Source organism: Ambystoma mexicanum, chromosome 1q, assembly GCF_040938575.1.
Source record: "Ambystoma mexicanum isolate Mex_15411 chromosome 1q, UKY_AmexF1_1, whole genome shotgun sequence".
Classification (NCBI taxonomy): domain Eukaryota; kingdom Metazoa; phylum Chordata; class Amphibia; order Caudata; family Ambystomatidae; genus Ambystoma; species Ambystoma mexicanum.
The window spans coordinates 503,741,045-503,756,131 of NC_090922.1; the positions used below are offsets into that span (position 1 = coordinate 503,741,045).

A 15,087-nucleotide genomic window follows, 5' to 3' on the forward strand; every position below is an offset into this window, starting at 1 on the left:
AGAGAAAAGAGGAGTTGCATACGCATCTGTGCAACTCCAAAGGGGACACACCTTTTGGAAAAACAACATACCAAGAAAGATGTTTACTTGATGGCATTTCAGAACGTTAACCTTTGAGGTATCAGAACAGCACAGGCTCTCCTTATCAAACGTGAACAGCAATTCATATTTTCCAGGCAGTCATTTCTGAGAACTTAGCAGCTCTGGTGAACGTCATAAATATCAGATTTGCTCGTACCCCATCGCTCACAAATACCTCGGTCTATTCAGGTCATCGGAATCCTTTATCAAGACTTACTATGAAACTGGAAGAAAGACTAAGGACTCTGCCTGGTACAGAATCGATAACAGTCAAGCCGGACTATTGAGCAAAGACTAAATACAGAAACAAAGACACATACAATATGCTATTTGTCTGCGAGCAATCGTTGGTTCCAGGGCACTCCCCTAACATGCATGCCTAAAAGCCAAAATGGCTAAGAAGCCTTCTCCAACTCATAGGTCAAAACAAAAACTTGGACTTAAAAAATCCTCTTTTCTTAAATTGGCCACCACGTCTATGGCCCTCATTACGACCCTGGCGGAAATCGCGGTGCTAAAAGCACCGCGGAGCACGGCGGAAAGCTGCCGATAGCGCCATGGAGCTTGGCGGATTTTCCGCCCCATGCCGACCTTGGCGGGGCGGTAAATCCCCATTCCCCATTTTACCCTTCCCCATTCCCATTTACGCCCCATAGGGTATAATGGGAGTGGGGAAGGCGTTAATTGCGCCACCGCAAAATACGGTGGCGTAATTAACATCAAGGTCCCGTAGCGCCATGGATTTCTCCGCCCGGAAAAACCAGGCGGAAAACGTTCCATGGCGCTACGGGAACTCGTAGTAGGGCGGACGGGTCCGCCGCGAATAACGCTGGCGTAAACCCACTCCGCCAGGGTCGTAATGAGGCCCTATAACTTTTAGGCTCAACTGAGGACTTTACATTCACTACAACTAAAGATGCGCGTCCGTATTTTATTAAACATAATGTTGCCATCATATTAGGAATGGTTATAGCCATTAATTCCTGAAATTGTTTACCTTCTCTTTATTAGCTTTAGTAAAATTAAGTTTGGGGTAAAAGGTGAAAATATATTAAAAAAATTAATAAACCTTGAGCTGCCATTAGCCCATCAGTGACCAACAGTTGCATTTAAAAAAAGGTAAAGTACCTGGCACAGGCCAAAGCAATATATGCTTGCAAAAAAGTCTAATTAAAAATAGCTGATAAAGAATGTACAACCTAGAACAATACTCTGGAAGTAAAAAATATGAAATTCAATTTCATTACTCTTTTTCTGCCCACACGCCCTTTTCAACAACTTAAAGTGCACAGAACATCCATGAAAGACATAGTAATTTCAATGTAAGCATTAAAATGTAGCTGAGCCAGGTATTACAACTTCAGAACACTATTTTGGAACAGAAACATTTCAAATGATACGCTTTTTCTTAATCCACCGCTGACCATACATTATTTAAACTAGAAAGTTGATTGAAATTACTGAAAGCAACATGTTAACTACACTTAGTTTAAGCATTCCATTCGGCATCTACACTTCAGAACAATGGTTTGCAAAAGAACATTGTGGAATAATATGCCATCATTAACATATTCCTGCCTGAAATCCATTTGAAAGAGTAAAATGTTCCTGGAATAGCCGTTGGGGGGTGTCAATTCCAAGTGAAGTATTCCACTCTATGCGAGAACGGCATTCATAATTTAGAAGAATGCACCGGGACAGAGAAATATGGAATGTTATGCTGTTTTTCACCGTTTCCTGCCCAAAGCCCAGTCTAAACGCTGAAAGTGCCCAGAACAGGACATAAGGGCATACTAGTTTCAATATAAAGATTCAGATTTGTAACCCTACTTTAGAAAAAACATTTTGAATAGGAACACATTGAATAATATACCTTTTTAACGTAATGTTGCCTTCCAACCAGTAAAAGATTAACAGAACAACCTGGAACAGCATGGTAATGCCATTTCAAGCATTTAGGTCTAAGTGAGATAGGAATCTAAAGTTTCTAAGATGATTCAGAGACAAAGAAAAGGGAAAAAAGATACATTAACAAACCGCTAAAAGTGCTCAGAACAGAAAAAGACTGCATATTCCAATTTAGGCATTTAAATATTTGGGAGATAGTGTTGTGATCTCAGCACAACACCACAAGGTGCGTGTTGAGTCACGTGTATTAGGTACATTGCGTGACCAAGTCAATAAAGGGGCCGAGCGTTTCCTGCTCAGCAGTTGCTACACTGCTAATCCCTGGTGTCTGTGTGGCTTATTGCAGCCGGGCAGTGCTGGCTGCATCATGGCCCAGTCGGGCTGCTCTGCATTGCAGCGCACCCTCACTACGGTGGGGCCGGCACCCCCGGCCCCTTAACATCTGGCGACGAGGATGGGATAGACTGTATGCCGAGCCCTGTGATGAGGACCCAGCCTGGCCTCGCCACACTGCTGCGGTGCAGCGAAGCGCGTTCACGCATGGGGAGCTCAGCATGCCACATAGGTCCTGTGAGCCCTGTCGGTGCGGCCGGGTGAGCCGCCGCCCTGCATGAGTAAGACCCGCTGTTTCTGAGGCTCCTAACTGGGGGAGCCCAACACGTGGAGGCAGTGGTCGCTGCCCCGGAGGACAGAGAGCACGTTCGCGGCATGGGCCCCCCACCCCCCACATCTCCGGGAAAAGTAATGCTTCCACCCTGGAGAGAAGAGTAGGGCGTGAGAGTCGCAAGAAAGGATGACGCTCCTGCCTGGGGGAGAGTGCAGGTGGCCCGCTGCGCAGTGCAGTGCTGCACAGCAGGGAGGGCTAGATGTCTGACTGCTGAAAGGAAGCAGTGAAACCCACTGCAATGATAGGTTGCTTCTCCCACCTGTGGAAGAGCAGAAAACATAAGTAAGTTCTTCCCACCTGTGGGAGAGGGAACGTGGCGCGAATCCCGCCGGAGCTCAATCAAATGTTGGCCTCCGCCGACACTGCAGCATGCAGTGGAGACCTCCTGCCCCAGGGAGAGTGCAGCACGGCGCACTTTTCAAATTCTCCCACCGGAGGGAGAGCGTGCGTCGCGCAAACTGAACAATAAAAGGAGAAGGAATGGATGTGCCTGACTGGGGGAATGGTGGGACGCTGCGGGTCCTCGGCAGCCGACTGAAATAGAGAGAGCTCCAGCCTAGGGGAGAGGAAAGGGCAGTGCGGGGACAGCTGCATGCACCGTCAAAGGAACAGTGTTCCTACCTGGGGGAGAACAGGCAGCACATGCTGCCACAGGGACGATTGGACTCTTGCCTGGGTAAGAGCAGCGGCCCATGTCGCCACGTTAACATCATGTATTCTTGCCTGGGCCCAAGCCCCTACAGGACATTTGGGAACTCCTGCCTGCCGGAGAGAAGCGGCTCAAGCCGCCACATTGACATTACATACTCCTGCCATACTCCTGCCTGCGGGAGAGCAAGCGGCCCAAGCCGCAACATTGACACTACGTACACCTGTCTGGGGGAGAGCAAGCCGCCCTAGCCGCCACATTGACATTACGTGCTCCTGCCTGGGGAGAGCAGGCAGCCCATGCCGCTAAAATGTTTGTTGGTACTCCTGCCTGGGGAGAACTGGCGGCCCATGCTGCATCAGCGCTAGAGGCCCCTGCCGGGTGCAAAAGCCAGAGGAGCACCCTGGCCCATTGGACAACTGAAGAAGGTGCTTGCGTCAGGGGGAGAGGTGGGCCGCCTCTCAAAGCAGGCACTCCCACCACAGGGAGAGGCGCACCGCCTTAAACAAGACACTCCCGTAGTGGGCAGTGATGCATTGCCTAAAGCAGCTCCTGCCTGGGGAGAGGCCTTGGAGAAGAGGTGCGGCTCGACAAGATCCGGGGCTCCAGTGGCTTTTGCAGGAAGCCACCACTGTGACCCTGCCTATCCTTAAAGCCAACGGGCTAGGAGCAGGTCATGGATTTGGACATGTTCCCAACACACAACGGACAAAAAGCAGCATGGCAGGAACCGTTGCTGCAGGGGCTGTACCTCAGAGCCCATGGCAGTGAGGGAACATTCTTGCCTGGAAGAGAGCCAGCAGATGGCACAACATGGACTGCTGCTCAACCTGCACCGAAGCACCACAAGTCCCTGCCACGACGCAGGCATGACCGAAGCTCTCCCCAAGGAGAGTGCTTGTGTGGTCAGGCAGAAGGTGAGCATGAGGGCAAGCCTGGATGAGAAGGCTGCCATTTGCCCTGACTGAGAGAGAAGAATGGCACGGCAACAACTGAGGCTGCCAACACTTCACACAAGCCTCCACAGTGACTTTGCTTATACTTGCGGCCAATGGGCCAGGAGCAGGTTACGCAGCGGGGTACGTCCCTGCCACCACCAACACCAGAAAGCGGTGCTGCAAGTTCCGCCAAACAGAACTCCCGCCTGTGGGAAGACCACAAGTGGACAACAGCCTCAGCCAAGTCGCAGGTCTCTCCCCAAAGAGAGTGCTCGTGCAGCCAGGCAAAAGGCAAGCAAGAAAGAACTCCTGACTGGGGGAGCCTGGCCACAGAAGTTCAAGGTAACAAACAGAGGGAAGAGCTGAGCACTGTGCAGCCTTGGTCGCTGGATGTGCCGACTCAAGCAGAGGGAACGTCAACAGGAAGGGACTGCCGCCATGGTGGTACCAAGGAAGAGCTCCTGCCTGAAGGGGGATCCTGGGCATGGCTCTGGCCGCTGCCATTCTGCAGTTCCGAACCTGGTGAGCAACGCCAGGAGAGTGTCCTCTCTTGCCCCTATCCGCATGGGGAAGTGAGGGGCCTGAAAGACTCCAGACTACGGTCTGCCGCAAGGGACAAAGACCAATCAGGCCCGCTGGAGGACCATCCTACAGCAGACAGGCCACCGACCTGTTGGCAAGACGAGAGCCGATGTGGCCCCCAGTATCCCCGGACGCAGCTTTGCCAGCTAGTGGAGCACTTTCCATCGTGGGCGAGCTGACACAGAGGGACTGCCCTGTGATCATCTGCCGATGTGGCCCCGTTATCCCCGGTGCGGCTTTTGTGGCCAGTGGGGCCATCCTCACTTCCATATTCAACTAATAAAGCTTTTATAATCTCAGATCCAAAGGTGTGTCACCTACCAATGTATGTATGTGAGTAACAACGCTACCTAACGACCCACGAGGTCGGAGCCAGTTCTCTAGTTGTTCTAACACATGCCACTTAAATGTTGAATGATTTGTTTTTCTTTACCTTTGGCATGCGATGTGATCTCAGTACGACACCACAAGGTGCATGCTGAGTCACGTGTGTTAGGTCACGTGCGTGACCAAGTCAATATAGGGCGGAGCGGTTTCCCGCTCGGCAGTTGCTACACCACTAATCCCTGGTGTCTGTGTGGCTTATTGCAGCCGGGCAGTGCCAACTGTGTCATGGTCCAGTCGGGCCTCCCTGCATGAAAGAGCACCATCACTACAGTGGTGCCGTCACCCCCAGCCTCTTAACAGTTAGGAATGTATACCTTAGAAGAAAATGTTGTACTTGTAAAATATGTAACATATCTCCTTCCCTAAATCACTGTTGCGTAAAAACAATTCTTAAAAGTAAAAGATACATGGAATAGCCTGGAAGAACATAGTAATTGCAATATTATTCATATAATAGGAATTCATCTCTAGCATGGATAGGTATCTGTCTTTTAGAAGAATATTTTGCGAAAAAGAAATGTGAAATATGTTTTCTTCAACAGTTCTTTTTTCTCTCAGTGAGATAGGAATAACACTTTGAGATGGGAAAATGTAAAATAGGATCACCTCATTAACCAGCATAGGTCAGAACCCATTCTAGACATCAAAAGGTGCCTGGAACAGCACAAAATAGCATGTTAATTGAAATGTATATATGCATTTATTTATCAGAATTTACATTCAGCTCTGGCCCTATCCAGAAGGTCTCGGGGTGCTTCACAAGGTTCAAAGGTTTAAAATGTAGGAGGTGAAACAGAAGTTACAAATTCTTTTCAGGCTAGGGTAGAAGTGTTAGGGTAGACAAGTGGTAGCAGAGGAGATGGAGGGGTGGGGTTATGTGTGGGGAAACAGATATTTCTTTAGGCTCTTTTTGAAGGTGGTGCTGGAGTGTGCAGTGTGGATGTGAAGAGGAAGGACGTTCTCCTGGTGGTGGCACTTAAACTGGTCTGTGGTACACATCCTCGTCCCCAGAAATGCAGAAAAGACTGCTTATTTGAAGTGTAAACACTTAGGTCTGCCTCCTTGAAAATCTAACACATTTTTGTTTTTGTTTTTTGGCGTTTCTGGATTCTCAGGGGAATACTGAGAGAATCTCGGAAAAGCAAATGCGTTCCCTTAACCAAAGAGTGAAATGGGGTAGTGGGAGAGGGCAGAGAAGTGTTTTTGATTTTCGAATTATAAGGGGAATACTGCGGGTAGGACTTTGCAGGACTTTTAGCAGCCTAGAATGGGTTTGGGGTAGAAAGATTTCAAGCACAGGTTGTTATTTCAATTTGTTGTCCCCATATTTTCTTCCAAACTACAGATACCTAGTTCACCTAGATGGGAATGCTTGAATTGAAGTATCATGCTGTCCTGTGTACTTTTTCATGTCTTGAATGGGTTCTGGCCAATACCAGTTAATGATATCACCCAATCTTAAATGTTTCTATTGCAAAATATTAAATTTAAGATAATTGTTTCACCTAGATTTGAATGCTTAAATTGGATGTATCATGCTGTTCCGGGCCCCTTTTGAAATTGTCAAGATCTGATAACTCCTCCTTGTCGTCTTCACCTGATGCTTGAGTAGAACTGGTGGAAGACTCTTTCTTCTTTCTTGTCCGACCTCCTGGTATCTCCTTCTTCATTTTCTTCCCCTTTTTGTCATAAAGAAATGGGTGGGCACCCACGAGGCCACCTTGCCCAAGTGAGGATCCCCTTAGGCACAGGTGTACTCCGAGGAAACGACCCCAAACAGGGACAAAGTCTGTTGGCTGAAAAAACCCTGTGGCCCTCTGCTGTCTTCTTCAGAAGCTGTTTGTCATGCGTGGACTCCAAACCAGGTGAGTGGGAGGAGCGGTACTCCCCTCTCTGCTACTTGGCGATTTCTGTGAATTTACCGATTTGAAAGAGGAATCCGAGAGGAATACCAGAACAAATGGTTCCAGGAACCGGGAGGCATGGTTGGGGAAAGCAGAGGCAGAGAAACCTTGCCGGCGCTGTGGGAAACCAAAGAGGCAGCCACCGGTTCGGGAGAACAGAGACAAGGTAAGAGAGTGCTCGCACAAGCTGGAATAGCGAGGCGGACAGAAGGAAGGTACAAGTATGACAAAGAGGAAGAGCGAACTCCAAACGTGCTTACCGACATTGACAAAATGGTTGCAACGCATTGAGAGGCTCTCAGGAGGCGTGTACATAGTGGCGGTGGCCATCTTGGATAAGAACTAGACTGCTGCATGACCTTCATGAATAACATGATGGCACGTTAATGGCGGCGCCAACGTGTCCACAGACGCCATGGGCGAAACGTGACAGTATAATCTCGTCTCATTGGGGTACCCCCAGGTTTGTTTGGGTGCATCATGTGAAATCTTTGCACTAGGCGGGAGGCATGAATGTTTTGTACGGTTCCCAGGTCCTTTCTGCAGCAGAATATCCTTTCCAATGCACGAGATACTGTAGTCTCCCTTTCTCATATCGGGAAGCTATGAGCCTGGAAACTTCATACTCTTCAGGTTCAGTGTTTCTGGGTAGTGTCTGTCTTCTGATCTTCTGAGTGTATGGATTCGGTACATATTCCTTTACAAGAGAAGTGTGGAGTACCGGATGTAGTATACTTAATCTGGAGGGCAGTTTCAGGCGGAAGGCCACCGGATTAATTCTGGATTCGATGACATAGGGTCCGATACAACGAGGAGAGAACTTGCCTGCATGTACCCACCGGGGAGGAAATCTCGTAGACAGCCACACCTTTGTGCCCTTGTCCCATTGTGGATTTGGTCTTCTTTTCCTGTCAGCAAATCTCTTGTGGGTTTTCTTGCTGTACTCTAAGTTATGGACGGCCTCCTTGTGAGTGTTCTTGATGGTATCCAGCAGCTGATCCACAGTTGGTACCTTGGAGGATGCTATGCACGCATCTGGCTGGTGTCTGGGGTTGTAACCATAAGTACAAAAGAAAGGACTCATTCCTAAAGCCGAATGGTGGGTGTTGATATATGCAAACTCAGCCAAGGGGATCAGTTCTGTCCAATCGTCCTGTCTTTGGTTACAAAAATATCTGATATACTATTCGATAGTTGCATTGAGGTGTTCAGTCTGCCTGTTACTCTGCGGGTGGTACCCAGGAAGACAACACCCTATTGATACCAAACCTTTTCAAATGGTTGACCAAAACACTGATGTAAACTGAGTTCCCCTGTCTGAGACGACCGTGAGGGGGATACCATGCAAGCGGAGTATGTCTCTCAGAAAAGTGGTAGCAGTCTCAGGGGCAGTAGGAAGACCTTTTAATACCGAAAGATTTGCCATCTTGCTGAAGCAATCAACTGAAACCATGATGGCTGTCTTGTCCTCGGATGGAGGTAAGTCGACTATGAAGTACATGGAGACGTGTTGCTACGGTCCCAGAGGGGTATTGTCTTGCTGTAGAAGGCAAGCTGGTCTGGTAGTAGAGGACTTGCTGGGGGCACACACCGGACAGGTGGTCACGTAATTCTTGATGTCTTTTCGATGAGTAGGCCACCAAAAATACCTCAAAACCAGTTCCGAGGTGACGAGCTGGCCTCTATGCCCGGCAGTGGGGGTATCATGGCACCACGACATGGCAGTTATCTGAAGTTCCTTAGTGGGTAAGTGTAGAGCTTCCTTGTGATAGTACAGTCCCTTCTTCCTTTCAATCAACTGGTGTCCTGGAAGACGTGGGATACCTGACGGGACTGAGGTCATCTAAACTTGCTGAAGAAAGGTGTTGACTGTTCCTAGGATTTGCTTCCCTGCCACTACCCTTTCAGGTCCTGAGCAGAGTTTGTCCTCATCACTTAGATTGTGTGATAAGGCGTCCACTAAGATCTATTCCTTTCAGGTATATAGGTGACTTCAAAATCGTACTGAGTGAAGAAGTATGCCCAGCGAGCGTGTCTGGAATTCTTACACTCCATCTGGCTGGGCACTCTAAGATTGCGGTGGTCCGTCCTTACCAAAAAAGGCAGACCTGCTCCTTGCAATCGATGGTGCCACTCTTCACAGGCCTGTTTGATGGCCAAAAGCTCCTTCTCTATGACATCATCATTTATTTTGCTAGATGTAAATGTCCGTGAATAGTAGGCTATAGGATGTTCATATCCATCAGATCCTTCTTGGAGAAGGGCGGCCCGAGGGCCCCTCTAGAAGGATCAGCTTCCATGATGAATGGGAGAGCTTGATTAGGTTGTACTAGGCTGGGAGAGCTCACGAACATATCTTTTAACTTCTGAAACGCCTCCTCTGGCTGGTCATTGCAGCCGAACTCCTGGTATCTCCGCCTTCTTTTTCTTCCCCTTTTTGTTGTGAAGATATGGGTGGGCTCCCCCGGAGGCCATCTTGCCCAAGTGAGGATCACCTTACGCATAGGGTGTTATGAACCGCCACTTGCGCCCCTTCTGGACTTCCTGCTCCATGATGCATCGTACCATCGGAGCAGTATTCCTCTCAACATGGCTGCCGCATCAATCATGCTGCGCTCCAGCGTTTACGCCGGAGCAAGGGATTCTTACAAAAAGGGCACGACCCTGCAGCGCTCTGCGTCTCAACGCTCCTGTACGAGTTTGCAGCTAGATTGCCTAGCGTTCCTTCCTCGTATCACTATTCCGATACCTCTACCCCTTTTTTCCCTTAATTCCTGGCCCTTGCAGCGGCTACTCGTCTTCCTGAACGCTCGCTCTTTCCTTCCTGGTTCCTTACCTTGCTACGTGTCGACGCCTGCTTGTTTAGCCTGCGGGCAACAAGTTCTTTCCTGGTTCCACGCTTATTCCTGGACATTGTCAACCCTTGCTCCCTGGAATTCTGAACGCTTCTTCTGTCTCCAATCACGGTTCACGCTGGATATACAGGATCACTGGCCATACCTGTTCAAGTCCAGGACATCCCGGAAACCTGAGAAACCCACAAAGAAGAAATCGGTGCAGGACAAACAGGTAGGATTGAGTGCTGTTTGTGACACAGGGGTACTCTAGGGAACTGACCCCAAACAGGGAAAAAGCCTGTTAGCTGAAAAAACCCTGTGGTCCTATGCTGTCGTCTTTGGAAGCTGTTTCTCGTGCGTGGACTGCAAACCAGGTGAGCGGGAGGAGCGGCACTCCCGTCTCTGCTACTTGGCGGTTTCTGTAAATTGACCGACTTGAAAGGGGAATCCGAGAAGAATACCAGAACAAATGGTTCCAGGAACCGGGAGGCACGGTTGGGGAAAGCAGAGGTAGGGAAACCTTGTCGGTGCTGCGGGAAACCAAGGAGGCAGCCACTGGTTCGGGAGAACAAAGATAAGGTAAGGGAGCGCTCACTCAAGCTGGAAGTAGTGCAGAGTGGATTATGAGCAGGAATAGCGAAGCGGGACAGAAGAAAGGCACAAGTATGACAAAGAGGAAGAGCGAACTCCGAGCGTGCTTACTGACATGGACGAAACGGTTGCAACACATCGAGAGGCTCTCAGGAGGCGTGTACATAGTGGTGGCGGCCATCTTGGATAAGAACTAGACCACTGCATGACCTTCGTGAATAACATGATAGCACTTTAATGGCAGCGCCAGCGTGTCCACAGACTCCATGGGCGGAACGTGACAAAAATATGGAATCGGTTCTGCCCAATACTGGTAAATGAGACAACCCCATCTCACATTTTACTCCTAAAAGGTATTATTCTAAAGTACAGACATATATTCATTCATTCAAGTACACTTATTTCGCATAAACATATTTCCATAAAAACATATGAATTACATTTTCAAATAAACATAACATCATAGGAAGCAAAAACAAGGAATCAATCTACACATTTTTTTAAAACCCCAAATGATACATTTGCACCCAGGGAATTGTGAGTAGCCAATCAGGTGGCTGGAAAAGTGGATGAAAAATCACATTCTCTGCCCACTGTTCCAGCTACCCGAGGCCCTACCCTGGGTGGTGCCATTTTTTTATGAAGGGAGGCAGCCCTGAGTATTTCCCTGTTGCCTTCCCACCTCCACCCCAAACAATCTAAATCTCTTCCCTGCCTCTCCATTTACCTGCTGGGCTAGAGCTTTGTGCTCCGATCCCGGCACTCCTCCCACTCCTGGCCACCATCGAAATGGAAAAGTGACATCTTTGTTGTTGATTTTTTTTTTTTCCCTCTGGATATTGCCGTTGCGTGCTCACCAATCTTCAGAAGAACAAAAAATAAACTATACACACCCCGGTTGAACCCCGGGTGCGAATGGCTTTCACCCCGGCTGTGTGTCCGAATATGGCCTTTAATGGATCTCAGCCCTCACTGGGGCATTCGCTTCGCTCGGGCCTACCTGGGTGCTGTGAAAGGCCATGTCTGCACCCCAACAGCAGGGGTGGAAGCCATATTGCAAATGGCTAGACAGTAGGTTATCAGCACTGAGATGATTCGTTCTATAAAGTGCTTGTCTTAAGAAAGAGAGTCTCACTCCATAATAAAAACAATAAAGCAGGGCAACAGTGTATAAAACCAAGTTCGCTATGAATGGATTTCACGGTTCGTGCCCGTATATCTTTATAAACCGGGTTTAAGAGCAAAACCTGCATTAAATTCTCTTCAGTGGTTAGGCATACTGGGCGAAATCTTTCATGCGGTTTTCCCGACCAAACTGCTGTTACTCCTCTAAGTCGTAAGCAGTTGAATCTAGCTCTAGCAATAATATTGAATTCAAAGAAGTTATTAGCAGATAAAGGACAATTTTGTACACAGTTGGAGATGATTACATGGCTTCCGATTAAATCACTTGACTAGTTCTGTTGATTCTTGACACTCTCTGGTGTAGGACGTTAGGTGAGCCTTCAGTTGTGTTGCCACAGATTGGTTCAGCTCAGCTGGCTCAATGAAAGCGTGAAGGGCGTTTATTTTCCACAAGTGTGATTTAGCATATTTTAACCATGGTATCAGTCTCTCTCCGCTTTTAGTGAATAGAGCCTGCAGAATAGAATGGGTTAATTTTGCTTTAGGATTAGTCCATAAGCAAAGCCAGTGCAAGGTTGGCTGTAGAATCAAATCGTCATGGATGAAATCCAAGCCCAGCTTCAGATGAATGCTATAATTGGAGGCCAACTGTGGCAATCCAAACACTTTTTTAAGAAATGTATTCTCTACCACTTGCAGATCTAACACATTTGCAAAACTGCACAGTGAGGAACCAATTTTGGCAACAGTGGCTGCTTTGATTGTATAGACTTGAAAAATGTAACTTATCGGCTGATTGTTGTACGTTCTTCTAAATCTATCCACTCCACCCAATACTTGAGTAAAACAATTTTTTTGCTCGTCGACATATCGTGCATCCCCCAAGTTTGTCGAGAATGGAATACTTTAGTAGTCGTATTCCTCTACTTGTGGGATCTCATTGTTACCATACATTTTAGGGGATGTTATGGTTCTACGGGCCAAGTGGCAAATCATAATTTCTGATTTCCCTGCGCTAACCAGTCATTAAGAAATTTGGTACAAGCTTTGCTAAGACGCTGTAATATTTGAGGGCTATGGCAATAAGCACTGTATCATCAGCATAAGCCAAAACAGGTAGTTTTAGATTTCCTAATTTAGGGACTTCGGCACGCGTCATACTAAGTGCCTTGTGGGCCCATTATTATAGAGGGAAAAACAAAGTGGGGCCAATATGCATCCCTGACGTACGGTCACCATAACCTCAAACAAATCCATACAGTGGCCAGATTTCCTACTCCTCACACACACCGATGTATCTTTGTGTAAGATAATCAGCAGTTCTAATAGATCCTCCGGACAGTGTAATGACCTGAGCACCGCCCACAATTCTTCCCCATTAACTTTGTTGAAGGCCGTACTCAGGAGATAAATCGGTTATTGCTTTAGATATAGTGAGTTGGCGGCAATCATGTATAGATTTAATGCTTGTTCGCTCGTACCAACTCCTGGTCTAAATCCAGTTGGATATTCTCCAAAATCTGACTATCGTCCACCCATGACTCCAATCTAACCCGTAGTAGTTACCCAAATATTTTAGACAATGAGTCCAAAAATATATTTTCAACTAGATTTAAATGCTTAAATTTGAAGTTCTATGCTGTAACAGTCACTTGTTGATGTCTTCAATGTGTTCAGGCCAATGCAGGGAAATTAGACAATCCCAACTCACACTTCTCGCTCCCTAAACATTACTCAAAAGTACAGATATCTCATTCGCCTCGATGTGAATGGTTAACCTGGAAGTATCTGGCCCCTCTGCACTATTCTGGGCACTGTTTGATGTCTACAATTGATTCTGGCTAATACAGGTTAATGAGGTCAACCATCTCGCATTTGTCTATCCCAAAAGTCCAGATACCATTTCACCTCGATTGAAATGCTTACATTGCAAGTAACATGCCATTCTGGTCTGTTCTGTGTATCTTCACCTGGTCTCAAAGCAGCATTGAGTTATGCAAGGGATATTATTCTATATTTTCTATTCCAAACCATGTTTTCAAAGTAAAGATACCAATATTATCTAAATTTAAATGATAAGACCGGCAATACTATGCATTTTCAGGATCTTCCTGGCACTTTCAATTGTTTAGAATGGGTTTTTGGCAGGAAAAGGTAAGACAAGTGCGGTATTTTACATTTCTTTGCACCATACTATTATTCTAAGGTAAATGCCATTTTCAAATAGTTTCAAATACTTTACTTGGAATTGACACTCTGTTCCGGCTGTTTTGGCCAGATGTTGCACTTTCAAATTGGTTTTTAGGAAGGCACATGTTAATGACAGCATGCTATCCCACATTTTACCTTTCCAAATCATGCTTCTGAAGTGCATTTGCCATTTACAGCCAGATTGGAATATTTAAAGTGGAATGACCATGTCGGTATGAGCAATTCCAGGCAGTCTTCTAGTTTAAACAGGTTCTGGATAGGAATGAGTTATTAAAAGCATGTTATTTAAAGTGCTTACATTCCTCAATAGTCTTCTGCACTGTTAATACCTGTCACAGCAATATTTGAATGGTAAAATTGCAGTTACTCTGGCTTGGTTGCGTGTCTGTCCTATGAACGTTTAACTGTTAACAAGGGTTTCGGGGGAAGAAATGGGTTAATAACAGCATGTTGAATCATGTTTTTCTGTCCCAAAACATTCTTTTAGGTGTGCATACCAATATCAGTTGTTTTACTTAGACATGTTTGCAAGTTCATCCGGCTTTTACCCATTCCAATACATTTACCTGTTAAAATGAGTACTGTGGCCACCAATGGGTTACTGACATCACAATGTTGCTGGTGAAACCGCGTTAAAGCATGTGCCATATGGCTTACATCTTTTTCAGGGGATTTTCATTAACTCAGATATCTTGGTACAGTTCTAGATTTCCCCTGATCCGTTCACTTGTGAGATATTTTACTATGCACAAAGTGTGTACAGTTGTAATAATAACCTGCTAAACATGGCATGCATCTATGTGCTATACTATAATAATCTGAGCAAGTACAGTCTCCGTATTCAACCTCGCTACAAATGATCTTTGAACACCCCTTGTTTGACATAGGAATGAAGGCGCTATATGCTGGGTATTAGCGTACTTGGTCGAAAAATATGTAACCTTTTACTTTTGACCAAATTATTTTGATCGTTTTTTTTGGTCGAAATTCGGTCAAATTTAATTAAATATATATATATTGGGTGGGTTAAGGAAATAGGGAGAAGGGTCTCGCGGGGGTCTCTCCCGCATTTTGACCAAAACAAGAGCAAAAGAAATTCGGTCAAATGTGAAAAGGTCAAATATTTTCGACCAAGTAGACCCAAACCATATGCTTAGGGGAGATTAAGGAAGACAACCTTTGTACTCTCTGGCTATCCATAGGGTTT

The 15,087-nt window shown here is 46.6% G+C and overlaps 1 protein-coding gene across 1 annotated transcript in view; it reads right to left on the minus strand.

Moving 5' to 3' along the window:
- The window catches only part of LOC138529875 (D(2)-like dopamine receptor), a 434,356-nt gene that overhangs the window by 152,971 nt on the left and 266,298 nt on the right, over positions 1-15,087 (minus strand). The gene's annotated exons all lie outside the window — the stretch shown is intronic.